The following is a 19,480-nucleotide window of genomic DNA, read 5'->3' as shown; positions in this document are numbered from 1 at the left end:
AGAGCATAAGAAAGTTTTTGTGTTAAGAATTTGGCCCAGTGATGAGCATGGGCAGACTATTCTGGTTACAGGTTTGATTGCCTACGGACAGCATCGCACTTGCAAATTATTTTTAGTGCAACAAAATATTGCGTACGCACGGTTGCGTGTTTATCCGTTTGTTTAGCTATTTGTAGATGATATGTTTGAAAGCGCAACGTCTACTTGTTTTTCAGTTGATAAATGTTGGTCCGTGAAAAGAAAAGGCCTGATGAGGCGTGTGAAAATATGATATAAGTACTAAAAAACTATATAAAGAAGGGGAAAAGGGTGGAAATTCATGTCTAAAAGGAGGGGGGAAATATGCACTCTTTTGACTACTCTTTTATTAGAAAAAATGGGGTCTTAGCTCACTTCATAAAAGTAAAAAGTAAAGGGCCCCATCCAAAAAAAAAAACGTCCCAGATTCTTCTATATTTTGATATTAGTTTGAAATTTCTCTCAGGCCTCCCGAATCTTCAATATTTAATGTACCCCAAATCTTTGAAATTACTCTTACACACCCCCACCTCCAAAAAAAAAAAGAAATCTTTGAGATTGATCTCAAGCTCCTCAAATCCTATTAGCATGTTGCAATAAGTTCCTCCGGTTAAAATCGGGTTGAAATGGGGGAATGTTGTGTTTACTTATAACTTTTTTGGTGATTTGCCTACTATACCCCTCTTATAGGAACCCAAATTCATTAATCATTTTAATTTATACCCGTTAAGCTCCCCAAATCCATTTAATAAAATCCTACCTCAGACCCATTTCTAGTTCATCTTCTCCAATTTCTTTCCCATCGGCTCTCTTCAGCTCTAATATCAAATTTGCATTGGATAGATTCCCACTGGGGAAGACGTTAGAGAAGACATTGAAGAAGATGAAGTGAAAAATGGGTTTGGGTTTGGTTTTATTGAACTGTTTGAAAAGCTTAAGGGGTATAAATAAAGTGGTTAATGGGTTTGGGTTTGTGTGAGAAAGATATAACTGGTAAATAAATAAATAAGTTAAATTAAGATTTGGGGGTTTATTTCAACATACTAATAGGCTTTAGAGGACCTAAGATTAATTTCAAAGATTTGGTGGGCTAATATTGAAATATTAAAGATTTAGGATGGCCTGAGATCAATTTCAAAAATCTGGGGGATTACTTTTGAAATAACCCAAAAGTAAATCATACTCTCTTTAAAAGTACGAGTTCGAGAAAATCTTTTTATGTTCAATATTACCCTTAATTTTTTTAAATGTTATATTGTTATCCTACTCTATATTCTAATTATCATATCTTCTTTGAATTGATAATTAAATAATTTATTCTATTCATAATGAGACTTAATATGTTATTAGAAAAAGAAGATATGTTTGATATAATTTAAATCCTTTATTTATTTTAATTCACAGATAAATCTAAAAAATATATGCTAGCCAACACCTAAATTTTTTTGGACTTTGTAAAAAGTATCCTTTAAATTTTTTTAAATTGCAAAAACACCCCTAGAAATTTAAAATTTTATTAAAATATCTTGGAAATTATAAATTTTATTTATTTTAATTTAGTGAAAAATCTGAAAAACATATGCTAGCTAGAAACTGAAGGTTTTGTAACTTGGAGAAAATATCTTGTAAGTTTTGAAAATTATAAAAGCACCCCTAAAAATTCAAAATAACACAAACAACCTTAAAAAATATCTTAAAAATTTTAAACGTATAACACACTAAAAATGTACAAATAACACAAACAACCTTAAAAAATTTACAAAATTTGCAATAAACACTGAACTTTTTAGAAATTGCAAAATAAAACCATCAAAATTATAAAATTTATAAAAAAACCTTATAATTTTCAACCTGAAGGTACATTAAAAATATAAGAATTATAAATATCTCTTACATAATTTATAATTTATAGAACTTACCCTTAAAGTTTTAAAAATTACAAATAAAAACTCAGTTTAAATTTTACAAAAAAACACACTGAGAATTTCAAACTCATTGGTAAATTGAAAACATTGGAATTATAAATAGTCTATAAACAATTTATAATTTGTAGAAAGTGCCTATAAGTTTAAAATAATTATAGAAAACCCATACCATGAGAATTTCTAACTTATAGACACTAAAATAAATATACAAAATTACTAATAATCCCTATAAAATTAAAAATTTGTAAAAAATATCATACTCCATTTAAAAGTATAAGTTTAAGAAAAACTTTTCATGGTCAATATTACCCATAATTTTTTAAAAAGAATATAACTAACTGAAAATCTATTAAATTTAAAATTTACAAAAAACCCTTAAAGTTTAGTACATTACAAATTACCCCTCCAAAGTTTGAAAATTTTCAATAATTTTTTGTAATTCCTTGATTTCAATGTAACGTAATGTTTACTTGTTTTGTGTATTTATAAATTACAAATTTTAGGTTTTTTTTTACATTGTTAGAACTTTTGTGGGTGTTTCTTTTGTAGTTTTTTTAAATTTTATTGTGTTTTTAGTGTAATACATAGATACGTCAATTAATAATAATATTAAAGAGAAAGTCGTTCTTAAGATGTATTAGGCCACAGTTAAGTACGCACATCACTATTCCTAGACAGTATAGTTTATATATGTAAAAATTTTTAAACAATCTATATAGGGGTTAAAAGGATTTTGACTTTGTAGGCTGTCTAAAAATCACAATGGATAGCTGATCCTCATCAAGCTCTAACAATGAAAGTTACAATCAGACAACTTTCTTATTACCCACAGAAAGCTACAATCGAGGGACGCCCCTATGGACCATGAAGAAATCGAGAGGTAGAATTCACCCCTACAGTCGAAACACAAGTGGCTACGCTCCAAAAGTTGAAGCACCGCAATCATTGCATCCTCAGCTATCAACACAGTCCCATGTTTAAGATGATTGATCTTGATGGCTGCGACAACAACATGACTAACATCATATTAGCAACTAATAGAGATGCTGATGAGCAGTGTAATGATTTTAGAAAAGCAGGAAGGTCTAGAGGACTGTGGGCAAATATTCGACATGCTGAGAAGTGCATAGTTAAAAGCCATGAGGTCTTAGTGGAGATCGTGATCCGCAGTTGATAGAGCGTTATTGAGGTGTCTCAAGTGTCACAAATAGCCTTCTCTACTGGTCATTGGTGTCATCCATATATAAAGACAGACAAAACGCAGCTTAAATCAGCCACTGAACACAGCTTAAATCGCCACTGGACGCAGCTCCAGCTCTACCCGCTGCCCAACGCGGCTCTATTCGCTGCCCGACGCAGCTCTATACCGCTACCAGACACAGTTCCAACCGGCGCCAGACGCAGTTCTACATCACAGAACGCAGCTCTATATCGTTGTAGAACGCAGCTCTACTCGCTGCCCAACGCGGCTCTACTCGCTGCCCAACGCAGCTCCAATCGCTGTCCAACACAGCTCTATACCGCTGCCAGACGCAGCTTCAATCACTGCCAGACGCAGTTCCATAACACTACGAAATGCACCTTCAAACATCGAAGAACGCAGCTCCATATCGCTGCAAAACACACTTCCAGATGCTGCGTCCAAGCGTAGAATCTATGCCAGAACGTATGTCAAAGTTCTGACATGTTCAAACACGATCCATGCAGTTTCAAAAACCGGTTGTTACAACCGATTAATGAGGCAACTAAACCCTCATTTAGGAGCGGATTATGGGGGCAATTACACCTCTAATCTCCCTATAAATATTAACAAATTCAACAGAGTTCGGGGTGGTTGGACTTTTGGAGAATCAGAGAGAGAGATCTAGAGATCGGATTCAGAGAGTGAGAGGATCAACTCCTTACACAGTCTGGGGAATCATCATCAGTTGAAGAATCCAGACATTCGATACTTGGCTTATTAACCAAATTATCTTCGGTTCCAATAACTCTTTAGAGTTTGTTACTCGTTCTGAGCTACAATACTCGTCGAGAGTTATCAACCAGACAAGTCAGTTGTTCCAGTGAATTAAAATTTTCGGATCGTCAACGAGAAGCAAACTCGACGTGAGCATTCGAGGGAGGCATCTCATCACCACCGTGAAGAACCCAGTTTTAAAAAAAGGGGAGAATCTAGATCATTCTCTTCTCTTTTGTAATCAGAAAATCCAATTGTAATCGAGAGTTGAGTGATTTGTAAACATTCTTTTTCTAAGCAGTTAGAGAGAATAAAATCAAATATAGTTCTTTCATTCATTTTCTTATTGTAAAATTTTTCACAAACAAAAGATGGCGACTCCGTTGGGGACAAGCTTCTCTTACGAGGAAGTGGTGGCGCAATCCGACATTCATCTCACTGGAACCACTATCGAAACTCTGGTGGTAGAGTTTGACCAAGCCAAGTACGAGGAGGACCTCTCCTCTGGATCGCTTAGCCCTAAAGCTAGGCGAGATGCCTGTAAGATCTCTAAGGAGGTCTTAACTGCTGTTGAGACGCCAAAGAAAGCCCTCTCCTTTGGCCAAAGCCTTAAACTTGCTCTGCAAGTCGAAGATTCCATGCCCATCTCAACACGGCGTGTGCTGGGTTGTAAAAGGCCTATGACGGAAGAAGATCCAGTTAACATCAATAACGCGGTTAAGGCTCTGAAACAAGCCAAGAAGAACGCCGCTCGAAGACGGAGAAGATCCATTCGACGAGCGCATCTCCGAGAAAATCAATCCCTGGTCTAACGCAAGGATTGTATTTTGGAAGCTCTGCCCAAACAGTGCGTTCATACTCCAGAACGCACGCTTCGAGGTAATGAGTCCAACTATGAACCTCGGGTGATACAACTTAAACGCGACCCTCAGCGGTGCGTTGTCCATCCAAAGCACAGCCCTGCTAAGGGAAATCACGCACCTTATGATTGCGTCCAAATAAAACAGGACCCTAAAGGGTCTGTTTCATCAAATAAACACAGGCCAAGGCCTGATGTTTTTAGATCACAACGCGACCCTCGCGCTTTGACTCCAGAACGCGATGTAATCCACCAAGTTCAAAGGAGTCGACGTGGGCTTAAGATTCATGTCCAACAAGAACCAGTCTCACCCGTTTAAGGATAGGGAGTCTCATTCCCGACGAAGAATTATCCTCAAGTTTCTGATTTGCGAGAGTTACTCTCTAGAGAAAAGCCAACGCAACGAGCAGCTCATTCATGTCATTGTGAGCGGCTTATTTCAACAGTCCTTTCCGAATGTCACTGTTGTACACCTGAGCCTCGCAGGTCTGTATTCAACAGACTGTCTGACGTCGCAAGACCTACCAAACGACGACGTCGTCAAAAGAAGAAGGTTTCTGAAGCCGAATATCCTTAGATTACCATCAACATGATTGGAAGAGGAAAGGCCTCGTATCCTAGTTCTGATGAATCAGAAAAGAGCCATTCCCCGACTGTTCGGGAAATCTGTGATGAGTTCGAGGGAGTGTACCGACGCACTCGGACTCGGACAGGAGCTATACGTCCGGTTAACTATCAAAAGTTAGCCAAAGGGATTACGACAAGTGATGAACATTCGGCAATAGCTGAATCTCAATCTTCAAGCTCCGTCGGAGCACAAAAGATTTCTGTTTACATGGCGGGAAACGCCAAGGACATAGCCAAAAGAGTGGATGAACATCATGCCATGCTCCAGGCGCAACAGGAGACACTTCTCCAATTGAAGGATATGTTGGCCCAATTTCTCGCTGAAAAAGGGCAAAAACCCGAGTCTTCCCGGAGGACTATGTCAAAGGGAAAGCAGAAGGCGCACGAACATTCAGATCGTGAGACTCACAACTTGGAATCATCTTCTGAAAATGAGAAGGAGATGGAAAAAGAGTTGTATCCTCAGTCAACCAAAGTGGTTGAGCTAGAAGCCCGCCTTAACGCAATGGCCAACAGAAGCGAGCTTCGCGAGGAAGGAGTGATACGGCCTTACCCTGCAGAATGGGATACAGCTCCCTATCCACCAAAGTTTAAGGCCCCAACGCTATAACCTTTTGATGGTACAGGATCGCCGAACCAACACATCTACTACTTCAAGTCACAGACCGGAGATGTGGTAGCAAATGATGCCATCCTGACACGCTTGTTCATCGGCACTCTTAAAGGAGTGGCCTTTGAATGGTTTATGAAACTGCCTGCTGGATCTATCCAGAAATGGGTAGATCTGGAAAGGCTTTTCTTAGCCAGATTCTTCGAAGATGACACAGAAGTCTCGGTCCCTACCTTTCTCGCCACAAAGCAGAAGAAGGGAGAATCTATCAAGACCTATGTTGAAAGATTCTGCAGCATGGCATTGCGATGCCCTTCAGGTATGACCCAATCAATCTTGGTTGAAACTTGCAGGCACAACTTGCAGACCCAGCTCCTTGCTCAGATGGGGATAGCAGAATGTCGCTCCTGGAGACAACTGGTTTCGCAAGGGGAACAAGCTGAAGAGATTGTCGCTCGGATCAAAGCTGAAGAAGAGCCACAACCCAAGCCGCAACAGCAACGTAATCAGAACAACGCCCAGCGGTCTAAGGGAAAAGAGAATTTAGCAGCTGACTACACGTAAGTACCACCGCCTACTAAGCAAGGCAAGACACCCAATCAGCAAAGAGCGCCCAAGCAGTATTCGTTCAAAGAAGAGCATGTGGACACTCTGTTCCAACTACTTCGGAAGAACAATAAATTACAGCTCCCTGAAACCCAATTACTGTCGCTATCATAGGTTCTTGGGACATCCTACTAGAAAGTGCTATGTCTTCAAAGACATCTTGCAAAATTTGGTGAACGCTAACGTACTCACTCTGAAGCCGGAACAGAAGACTGTATCTACTAACCTGATTGCGGTCCAATTCGGTGACTTTCCCCCTGTAGCTGCTGCAGACGGTATCATTCCCATCCATAAAGGGGAAATACACTTAAAAAACACCGACTTACACAATCAAAAGGGCAGGGGGTTGGTACCCCTCACTATCCTAAAAGGAGAGATCATGTGGGTCCATCCGGACCTAATTGAAGATCAGCAATGGACAAACACTGCGTTCAAGCAGAAAAGAAGCAAGGCTAAGTCATCAAACATGATTAGCCCCTCTGTTAATGAGAATAATGACCATCTCAAACCTCTCACCGACTCGGAAGAAGAGAGAGTCGTCCTGGCGTCGTACCCAGAAGGCAACCTCAGTACTCGGTCAGGGAAAGCTTATTTGAGAAATTATGACCAGAATGCTCAGGAAGCCGAAGAACAACCCCAAGACACTGGGGGTTCTGTACCAAAGAAGCCGGTCGAAAAAGGGAAACAAAAAGAGCTCCGGTTCAACAAAAATCTTCACCAAGATGTTGGCGAAACCAGCGCCCCTTACCAATTTAATGTGATGGCACAGTTGGCCAACATACCAGCCTGGATCACCTTATATGAGCTCTTGAAGTTGTCCAAAACCACCAGAGAAGCTCTGATTGAAGCTTTGAAGAACACAGAGAGCTTCATCACTCAAGTTACTCCAATTCCTGAAGCGTCTGAAGATCAGTCCAGCCTGCAATGTATACAAGCAGCCAGGAGCCTGCCCTGCATATCAATCACTCCGGAAGATATGCAAGTAAAACATAAACATGACAGACCCTTGTACTACACAGGATACATCGGGTCATCAGAAATCAGCCGTGTTCATGTTGACCCAGGCTCGGCGCTCAGCATTATGCCATACAGAGTTATGCAGGTTTTAGGGATTCCCATGCATCGGTTGCACGCTACCCAAACTACTATCTTCGGATTCAATGCTAACAGCACTCGGCCCATGGGAAAGATCAAACTCAGATGTCAGATCGGAGATCTCAGATCCAAAGTGACTTGTTACATCATAGATGCGGACACGTTCTATAATCTGTTGTTAGGACGACCATGGATTCATGCAAATCGCATTGTCCCATCCACCCTACATCAAGTTATGAAGTATGTCAATGATGAAGATGAAGTTCGAACCCTGATTGCGGAGAAATACCCCTTCAGAGCAGTGGAAAACTTCCATGCCGATTCAGTCTTCTACTCAGAATCACAAGAGGAAGAAGATGTCGACAGCGGTAATGAGGCAGACGTCGAACCGGATCCGGAAGGGAATTGTCCATGGGAGTTGAACTTTAATGTAATTGGTTCAGTCGAGAACAATAATAATGTACCGAGTGAGGACGAGTGGTGCATTAATGAAGATTTTATTTTGGCGTACTTGTCTGATGAATCTTTTAAAGTTGGACAAATAGAGAATGATCATAATGCAGGTACCAGCTCATGGCACATATTGCGTACAGAAGCATGCCTCACGTTGCCAATTAAGTCATCCTTCACTTTCGATGAAGAAGTAGAAGATGCACAAAAGGCTTTCTTCGAAGTCCCGTCTAAAAAGAAAGGGCAAAAGCTAATCCGTCTCGGTAAAGTTAAACCCACACCACTCCGACGGGGAAGTTAGGAAGAAGATGATGGAGTTCCTCAATTTCATTACTATGAACCCAACTCTATACACTTAATGAAACGAATGGGGTATAACTTTAACGAAAAACAGGGTTTAAACTTCGGGAAAGGAAGACGAACCCCGATTCGAATGTCTCTCACCCCCGAAGGAAAACTTCCAGACTACTATCAAAAAACCGGAAGAGGTGTGGGCTACGTCACAACTCCGTCAGCCTCAGAAAATGAAATCAGTAATTATCTACGTCAGGACCATTCATCAGGGACATCTTCCTGGGAATCCGACGTCAGTGTGGGGCCTTTCTTTAAAAGTTTAACTGTGAACATGGTTTCGACCAGTCATACAGACGAAGACGCAGGGGGTGATGAAGGATTAATCGAATCAACCGACGACCCTTGGATCAAACGCCTCAACATCTTGTGGGATATGTGCTTTGAACAACGCGAACCACCCACTGAAGATAAAGTGATCCAGGTCAACATGGGAGATGAATCTAACCCTAAGCCTATCTTTATAGCTGAAGACTTATCATCATCTGATCCAGGTCAACATGGGAGATGAATCTAACCCTAAGCCTATCTTTATAGCTGAAGACTTATCATCATCCAAAAAAGAAGATCTTATATCTCTCATCCGTGAATATATAGATGTCTTCGCTTGGAATTATGAAGATATGCCTGGTCTTCACCCGAAGGTTGCCATGCACCGTCTTAACATCGATCCGGATGCCAAACCCGTTAAGCAACAGCAACGCCGGTTTCGTCCAGAGATCATAGAATCAATTGAGTCAGAAGTTAAAAAGCTCATAGACTCAGGTTTTGTTAGGGAAGAGCAACACCCCGACTGGGTGGCCAACATCGTCCCAGTGCCCAAGAAAAACGGTAAGGTCCGGATATGCATCGACTTTCGCAATCTTAATGCAGCTTGTCCAAAAGATGAGTTTCCGCTTCCTATCACCGACGTTATGATCGATAACACATGTGGATATGAAAGGATGTCTTTCATGGACGGGTTTTCCGGGTATAATCAGATAGAGATGCACCCAGAAGACGAAAAGCATACCGCTTTTAGAACACCACTGGGGGTATATTGCTATACAGTGATGCCATTCGGCCTGAAAAATGCGGGTGCAACTTATCAACGTGTAATGAATGCCATCTTTCACGAGCACCTACGTAAGAAGATCGAGTGCTATGTTGACGATATAGCAGTAAAAAGCCAACATAAGGGTGATCATCTTACAGACTTGAAGACAATGTTCGGTATTATGCGAGCACATCAATTAAAGATGAACCCGGCAAAATCATTCATCGGAGTATCAAGCGGGAAATTCCTAGGATTTATCGTTACCTCCAAGGGAATTTCTCTTGACCCGGAGAAAGTGCGTGCTATCCAAGACATGCCACCGCCTAAGAATCTCAAAGAGCTCAGGGGTTTGCAAGGGAGATTGGCCTATATTCGTAGATTTATATCAAATCTCTCAGGACGTTGTCAACCTTTTTCCAAGCTCATGAAGAAAGGAGTATCCTTTGTTTGGGATAAAGATTGTCAAAAAGCATTTGAAGAAATTAAAGAGTATCTTACTCAACCGCCGGTTCTTATAGCCCCAAAATCAGGAAAGCCATTCCTATTGTATGTGAGAGCCATGGAACATTCTCTTGGAGCTCTGTTGGCCCAGAATAACGATTAGGGTCAAGAGCAAGCCATCTATTACCTAAGCAGGCTATGATGGGAGCCGAACACCGATACAATCCAGTTGAAAAAAAATGTCTCGCTTTGGTATTCGCAGTTCAAAAGATGCGACATTACCTCGTGGGACAAACGATTCACATTATCTCCAAGGTGAATCCCTTGAGAGTTCTGATGACAAAGCCATCATCTCTAAATTGCCGACTTGCAAAATGGGCCATTCTATTATCACAATATGATATGCAATTTATACCCCAAAAGGCAGTCAAGGGTCAAGCATTGGCAGATTTCTTAGCCGATCACCCGGTGCCAGGGACACCTAAGTTGTATGAAGAATTACCTGATGAAGTCGCTGAAACTTACGTTACTCAAGAAACCACGCAGGTGTGGAAGTTATTCTTCGACGGTGCATCTAGAACAAATCCTCATGGAGCAATTACTGCAGGGGTGGGGGTTGTACTTGTTTCCCCGAACGGTCACGTAATACCAAGAGGATTTTCCCTAATTGAACCCTGCACCAACAATGTAGCCGAATATAACGCCCTGTTATTAGGAATGCAATTTGCTGAGGAACTTAACGTTCAGCACCTCGAAGATTACGGTGACTCTCAGCTCATCGTTAATCAAGTCCGGGGGGAATACGAAGTGCATCATGAGGATCTTATCCCGTACCACTTCGCAGTGCTAAAGCAAGCTGAGAAGTTCGAAGGTTTCTTTATTGAATACATTCCACGAGCTCAGAATGCTTACGCAGATGCTTTGGCCTCGCTGGCAACTTCATTAGCGTTGCCTCCAGGGGCTGAAACTACAATCTCAGTTGCAGGACGCGAGTTATACTATTTCAAGATTCCTATTGAGGAAAACCCTAATGAGACACTGACAGGAGAAGTCTGTACAACCTCGATGGAATTTGAATCTAGAGATTGGCGATTCCCGTATATCGACTATGCTACATACGAATACTACCTGATGATCCTAAGGAAGCAGCTACCATCGAACGAAAGGCCCTCTAATTCTATTATGATGCAGTCTCTCAAACCCTATACCGCAAATCACATGACGGAGTTTTGCTTCGATGTCTCTCCCGGAAGGAAGCAAAAGAGGCCCTTAAGGAAGCTCACGACGGAATGTGCGGAGCTCATCAGCCTGGAGCTAAATTAGGCGATCGTCTCCGACGAATCGGTTATTATTGGCCGAGGATGTTCGCAGACACGGTCAACTATGCTAAACGCTGTCACGAATGTCAGATTCATGGGGACTTTATCCATCAAGCACCAGGTAATCTGCATCCTACATATGCAACTTGGCCATTTGAAATGTGGGGCATGGATATTGTGGGACCAATTTCTCCTCCGACTTCCAAAGGACACCGGTTCATTTTGGCCGTAATCGATTATTTCTCCAAGTGGGTGGAGGCAATCCCGTTAAGAGAAGTCAAGACAAAGAATGTGATCAAGTTCATTAAACATCACGTCATCTATCGCTTTGGAGTCCCAAGACGAATAGTTCACGACAACGGGACACAGTTTGTTAGTTTTGGATTTCAAAGATTCTGTGATAAATTTCGCATCCAAAGTGTGGCATCCACGGCATATTATCCGCCAGCAAATGGTCTTGCAGAAGCCTTTAACAAAACCATCGTGAAGCTCCTCAAAAAGTTCGTCTTCAAGAGCCGACGAGATTGGGACGAAATACTCGGCGAATGTTTGTGGGCCTACCGCACAACAGTGAGGACCCCTACAAGAGCTACGTCATTCTCTTTGGTATATGGCTGTGAAGCCGTGTTGCCATTAGAAATCCAAATCCCTTCCTTAAGTGTCGCTATCACAACCGGACTAACAGAGGAAGAAAAACACCAACGACGTCTGCAAGAACTCGAAGCTTTAGACGACAAGCGACTTCAAGCTCAGCAACAGATTGAACTATATCAAGCCCGCATCTCTAAAGCCTACAACAAAAAGGTCAAGGAGCGGATTTTTAAGAAAGGCGATTTGGTTTTGGCTAATCGGCGACCTATGGTGATGACCCATAAAACCAAAGGGAAGTTTAATCCTAAGTGGGAGGGACCCTTTGTGGTAGAGACAGTCTATTCTAACAGAGCTTATCGTCTCATCAATAAAAAAAGTGACAGACTTATGATGCCAATTAATAAAAAATTTCTCAAGAAATATTACCCGTAAGCTGCAAGTCCCTTGAGCTTAACCGTGGGTTGCTCATCAAATGTCTGTATGAACAAATAAGTTCTCCTACTTTGTACGTCGTCAAGTTAACATTACACCTCTGACGATTTAAGTTGTCGAGAAACATTATAATAAAGAAAATTTCCTAAGTTGTTGGATTGATTGGGTTCAGTGGAAACATCTTAGCGGCCTAAGAAGCGTACCCAAGATTGAAAGAGCGTTTAGCTTCCTCGAACGCAAGTCCTATAACTGTGTTCCAAATCTCTCGAACGCAAGCTCTAACCCTGCGTTCTTAGTTCCTATAAAGGGGCAGACCCACGTTGGGTGCATTCAAGCACAAAATTTTAACTACAACGAAGAAACTTCCAGAGATTACCCTAACAACGGCAAATGGGATCCTTAACAAATAGGAATGCATCAGATCTCTCTGAGCGCAAGTCGTATGACTACAATTCAAGTCTCAGAGCTGCGTTCAGATCTGTTTGAACGTAAAGTCAGAACCATGCGTCTTTGACAAGCCTGTGTTCAAATCATTCAAATGCAAGGAACTAATTTTCAGAAATTCCAACATCACAACAAAGCTGTAGCATTCCAGACAAACACAGAAAATGCAAGAAAGATAGCAGCGGTTTATCTCAGATAGATAACAAGTGTTTGAAGAAATAACATATAGTTATTACAAAATCAAAACAAAAAGCAAGAGTTGCTGGGGCTTAGAGTAAAGAGAAGCTCAGAAGATGAGCTTCTGTATTCGATATAGCTTTTTCGTGCTTCGCCAGCACTTCTTCTTTAACTTTCTTACAAAGCTCGACATCAGGAACCGCAGCAGCAACATAAGCCTCCTAGTGCAGCACTTGTATGGCTTCCTTTTCAGCCTGAACTTCTGCTTCAAGGGTGGCATCCCCAAGGCTGAACTCCTCCTGAGTTAGCTCCCCTGCATTCAGTCTGGCCCTGGCTTGGCAACGTTGCTTTTGCAAGCTCCAGATACGAGCCTTCCTCTCTGAAATATCCAAAGCACGAGCCCTAGCAGCAATTTTATCCTTTAGCCTAGCGTTGCTAATGGCCCATTGGATTTTAGGCTCTAAATCGGTGTGCTGCAACTCCTCTAGATAACGGGCGACCCCCGAGTAGCGGTAGATCTTCTCGTCAAAACGTTGAGCATAGCGAGGGTTGACCTCCGCAAGAGCCTTCAACCCTTCCACAATAGGCGCTCGAAACTCAAGAAAGGAGCCCCACCCGTGCATCACAATGGAGAAAGCTTGCCTCACCAGATTTTCTAAACGTCTGGAGAGAAAAAGAGTACAATGGGGTAACAGACGAATAGTCTCATCAGTCACCCGTTCGAAGTCCTCGTGCGGGAAGATCACAGAGATGGGAGGAATGAGAGGAGCATCTTCGGGAATAATGAGGGGATCAGTAGCAGAAGTCCCACCTTGCAGACAAGCCAAAAGCAAAGTCAGAAATGCAGATAAATGCAAACGCAGCGGTCTAGGCATGCGTCAGGATCAGCCTGAACGCAAGGAAGCTAAACCCGCGTTGAACCGCTATGAACGCAAGGCTTCTTCCTGCGTTTAAGATTAAGGGATCAACCCTTCATCTTATCAATAAACACGACAGTTTTCTTCCGCATTCAAGATCAAAGAACGCATGAATGTTGTTCGTATCTATAACGAACAAATCTTATCAACAAACATAGAAACTTCTCCGTGTGTTCAACGTCAAGGGTTTGATTCTTCATCATTACAATGGACACAGGAAGTTTTTTCAGGATCCAAAGTCAAGAAGATGAACAGTTTTCATCAAGAGACATGCAAATTCTTTTCCGTGTGTTCAAGATTGAAAAGACGAATTTTATTCGTCATCATCAACCAGAATTCATCTAAAGAGTTTCAAGAAAACCCATTGACAGAAAAATGCTTAAGCGAAGAAGACAGTGAGACTTACTTCGATGTCCAGGCGTCGGAGGCACCGACGATGGTCCAGAGGTGGACCCAAAAGCATCCTTCGACGGCGGTGGAAGGTGTGCCATCTGTTCGTCTCCACCCGAGCAAGATTTCTGGGAAGCCATGGCCAGAGGACGAGACGAAATAGTGGAAGAACTAACGAGAAGAAACTCGTTTGGAAGTTTAAGAACGAAGTTTAAACGTTAAGGCTGTTGACATGACTAATCAAGCCTATTTATAAATAATTAATGACATAGAGTTCCAAGACTCCCGACGGGTGAGGTCTCTTCGTCATCATTACAGTCGCTTGGACTTCCGATTAGACGCGGGACAAATCCCTACGTCCGTAAAGCCTGACTAAACGCAATAGTCTGGAGATGCGTTCTTCTAACAATACGCAGCCCAATTAAAGAGCATGAACACAGGGGGTACCCCTGTTTCTAGAATCGGATTTTTGGAAAATATGCTGATGAAGTTTTCTCAATATTTGAACTTCACCCTCCTCAAAGTTGCTCTGATCGCAACACTCCTAGCTTATCGACTCTCGTCAATAGAGCGATAAGTCCTCAAAGTTGCTCCAAACGCAACACTTCTAACTTATCGACTCTCGTCAATAGAGCAATAGGTCCTCAAAGTTGCTCCGATCGTAACACTCCTAGCTTATCGACTCTCGTCAATAGAGCGATAAATCATCAAAGTTGCTCCAAACGCAACATTTCTAACTTATCGACTCTCGTCAATAGAGCGATAGGTCCTCAAAGTTGCTCCAAACGCAACACTTCTAACTTATCGACTCTCGTCAATAGAGCGATAGGTCCTCAAAGTTGCTCCGATCGCAACACTCCTAGCTTATCGACTCTCGTCAATAGAGCGATAAGTCCTCAAAGTTGCTCCAAACGCAACACTTCTAACTTATCAACTCTCGTCAATAGAGCGATAGATGCTCAAAGTTGCTCCAAATGTAACACTTATAACTTATCGACTCTCGTCAATAGAGCGATAGGTCCTCAAAGTTGCTCCGATCGCAACACTCCTAGCTTATCGACTCTCGTCAATAGAGCGATAAATCATCAAAGTTGCTCCAAACGCAATACTTCTAACTTATCGACTCTCGTCAATAGAGCGATAGGTCCTCAAAGTTGCTCCAAACGTAACACTTCTAACTTATCGACTCTCGTCAATAGAGCGATAGGTCCTCAAAGTTGCTCCGAACGTAACACTTCTAACTTATCGACTCTCGTCAATAGAGCGATAGGTCCTCAAAGTTGCTCCGAACGCAACACTTCTAGCTTATCGACTCTCGTCAATAGAGCGATAGGTCCCCAAAGTTGCACCGATTGCAACACCTTCCACTTGTCGACTCTTAACAATAGGGCGACGGGATCACAAAGTGTGCCACGTTGATATTACATTCCTGGCACTTACAGGATTCTTCCAGTATTTAAAGCAAAAACATAATACAGGAGGAATAAGTAGTTATTGTCGCAATATCAAACTGGTATTTCATGGTTCCATGTCAAAACATGATATGAAAAAAGAAACAATGAAAAGCCAAAAAGGCAACACTATCCTTATTCAAAAGAAAACAAGGTGACCTAAAACAAGTGTTGTTCCTACCAAAAGAACGATACAAAAGTAGGCTCATCAATTCATCAGACTGAATGAGGCTAGTTGAGACTTAATATCAGAAAGTTTTCCTTCATGGTCAGCCCGAACCAGCATCTCGGCCCGTTTCCGAAGCTCGTTCTCACTAGACAGCATAGCATCTACCTCCTTGTTAGCCTCGTCCAGAGCACTAGCTTTTGTACGATAATTCACCAGAGAGGTAGCACTTTTGACGTTGAGCTCAGTGACGATGGCTTCTTCTCGTTTGAACTGAGCCTTCATCCTAGTCAACTCTGCTTCAGCGGCAATGATCTTCTCTCGTAAATTCTCCAAAGAAGTGTTGGATATTGTTAGCTCAGCTTGCTTTTGAGCATGCAGTTGCTGCAGATGCTCCACCTCGACCTCTTGCTCTGCTATGTGACGTCGATCGACTTCATACTTATTAACTTCTTCGGCCCGAATATCCTCGAATGTGGATGCAATCTGCGCCTGGATATCAACACGACCTAAAGCCTCCAAGAACCTTAGTTCTGCCTCTAGGCACAAAATAGCTTCTGAGCAACGTTGGACGACATGGGCTTCACCCACGAACTTGAGGTTGTTTAAACTATTTGTGATCATAGGCTTGAAGGTTTCAAAAGTATCTCGGCCAGCCAATACGACCTCAATCACCTTCCTGGTGAGACTTTCTAAATAGTCAAGGGAAATCTTGAGGAAATCTGGCACGTCCGTGGGACTCGAAACATCTATGGGAGACGGCACAGAAACTTCTGAAGACATAGAGCCAAGTAAAAGACCAGCAGGTGACTTCGGCGTAGTGGCTTGAGAAGGAACGCCGATATCTAGTTGAGATGGACTTGATTGCAGAGCCATCAGTTCCCCCATGTTAGATGACCTTGGCATGTCTACCACTTCTGTAGAGGCTAGAGAAATTGTCAATAAAGTTGTTGGTGGGAGGGCCGTCGTTGAGACCTCCAAGCGAGGTGGCTCTGACACCTGAGCTGGTGGCGGCATAAGCTGTTGCGTCAGAGGAGGGGTGACAGTACTCGCCTCATGTATCATAGGATCTGTATGAGAAAACTATTTAAATACAGAGCAAAATTAGTCGCGAGTCGAAACAAACGACACTTACCAGTGAGAGGTAGAGGAATGTAGGCTGACGCTTTGTCGGAAGAAGATGGTGGTGGAATATCCCAGTCATCGGGATCATCGCTGTCATCACCCAGGTTGTCATTGTTCCCACTCTGGTCTCCATCATCATCTGTGGCATCCACACCATCACTATGGTCTATAGGCTCATCTTCATCTACGGAAGGAAATGCTGGTGGATCCTCGGTGATAGTAGGTTTTGATATGACTCCAGTCGTAGGGCTTGGCTGCGTACCTCCTATAGGGGGGTAGTAACACAGAAGCAGAGGGAGACTTGTCTGTTACTGAATCTTGTTGGGCAGTCACAGTAGGCTCTTGGACAAGAAGTATATCTTCTTCAACATACGGGGCAGTGGAAGCAGTATCACGAAGCGTGTCCTCGGGGGCAAAATCCATACCCCCTGCAAATGATTCATCTCCACGTTCTTCCGAATGTGCAGAGGAGGCAGGGCCTCTTAAAGCTGGACCAATGCTGGGGAGACCAGGCCGAGGCGAGAGTTTCATAGCAGTTGATTCTCGTTCTTCTTCTTCGGTATGCCATGCTTTCTGAGCATCCGATATAAGTTTAGAAGCAGGGGGCTCGAGTGCTAACTTCCGACGAGCTCTTTTGTCATACTTGGCTTCTTCAACCGGCCCCAACGCCCTTTTTCCAGTGGCACTCTTACTCTGAGTCTGAACTCTTGAAGGTTCCACCTCACGAGTATCCGGCATCCTGACCTCTTCCTGGACTTGCTCTGGTGATTGTTGCCGTTCGTCCTCTGGAATCAACTTCTCATATGATAAATATTCGTTAGCACCACGGGCGCGGAACCTTTTGGCACTCTTCTTTGAAGCATACCATTTGCGGATGGCTCTCAAGCAAGAGGTATTCATGCTGTAAGCTGAAATTTGAGAGGCAGCTTGGTACCACGTGCAAAAGCTCAAAGAAGTACGAACGTTTGGCATCTTGTACGGCAGCCGGAATTTCGCTCTTGTACATCCCGCTACCGAGTAATACCAAGCTCTTGCTCCTTCATACACATTACCTGTGAACGCAAGAGTAGGGTTTGGATTCCCGACATAAATCTGATCATAGCCAAATTGCCGAGAAAAGCGATAAGGCTGATATGGTTCAATAAAGCACTTCCTCCCTTGTCGAAAGATAAGATAACCTATGGTGAAAGAATTCGGTCCCGGCGTGTCTTGATGAAGTTCTCCGTACGCACCGCCCTCGAAAGTGGGAAACTTGCAAGCAATTTCGTAATTATAGTCCCGCCTAAATATTTCACAGAATTTAACTTGATACCAACCAACCCTTTGAGAGGTTTCTAATTGCTAAACAAGAGGAGCTGAGGTACCACTTGATTCAGGAGTCGACATTATCGAAGGGCAGTGCAATACAAACCAAGACACCAAATAAATGTACGGCATCGGCACTCGAGGGGTTAGGGTTTGAATGATAGTCTTCCCGTCGGAGTCCAACTTCTTGACAGCAATAAACTCGGAAGATAGTTCCCGCAAGCCACATTGTAAGCAGCACACCATGGCTGAAAGAAGATTCAAGGGCCGTCCATAAGCCAAAAGAACAGCGGGGTATAAGACCTCTACCGTAATAGCATCCACCGGTCTTGTGGGTACCACGCAACGCTTCAACCAAAGAGTCAGAAAACCAGCGAACAAAGCCATGTCAGAGATGGGGACTTCTACCTGATAGTGGAAGCTTTCGAACGTGGTGAACGCTGGGAAGACATCCTCCTCTACTTCGCAAGTATAATGAGAGGTTGTGTCATTGATGCGTTTTGTGATCTCCTAGAGAGTAGTGGTGGCTAAACGAGTCACCTCAGTCTCCTTGTCCCACAGGTTTCGGAAAAGATACTCCGCCCACTGTCCTTGTTTTACGCCGCTTGCTCTTTTCCCAGTAGTTTGCGCACATATCTGGAAATGGAAAATCAATTCCCAGTAAGTGTTGTAGATTTCGAGAGCACCATTTTTTAGGATCTCTAATTCCCTGCTTCCGGGAACAAACTCCTCATAAGGCAATTCTCCAAAAGACAGTCCAGAAATTTCAAACATTTCGTGAAGAGCGAAGCCCAATTCACCAACTAGGGTGAAAAAAGTGCCGGTGTGAGGGTTGTAGAATTCCAACATAGCGAAGAGTCTGCTGTAATTTAGAGAAATCCCATATCGAGTGGCCATTATTGGAACCTTTAGCTCCGAAATCCTCAAAGGTTCTTCTAGCTCCTCCAAGACGAAATTTATCATCCGGGCCTACCAGTCCGTATCACTGGAGTGAACCCATGTAGGAGCCCTGAAATCCTGAGCAGGGAACTCTCCTTTGACAGAAATAAATTTTCTAATGAACACCTCCGCCAACTTAGCAGACTCTCCGACAGGATGCTCTTTTTGGAATAAACCTAGCTTTAAAGCCATAAAATTATTGAAACCAGCCGGATGAGTGCCCCGATGAGTGATGTGCCCCGTAGAAAC

The sequence above is a fragment of the Asparagus officinalis genome, chromosome 10, assembly GCF_001876935.1.
Source record: "Asparagus officinalis chromosome 10, Aspof.V1, whole genome shotgun sequence".
Classification (NCBI taxonomy): Eukaryota; Viridiplantae; Streptophyta; class Magnoliopsida; order Asparagales; family Asparagaceae; genus Asparagus; species Asparagus officinalis.
Note: the sequence above shows the minus strand (reverse complement) of the source record.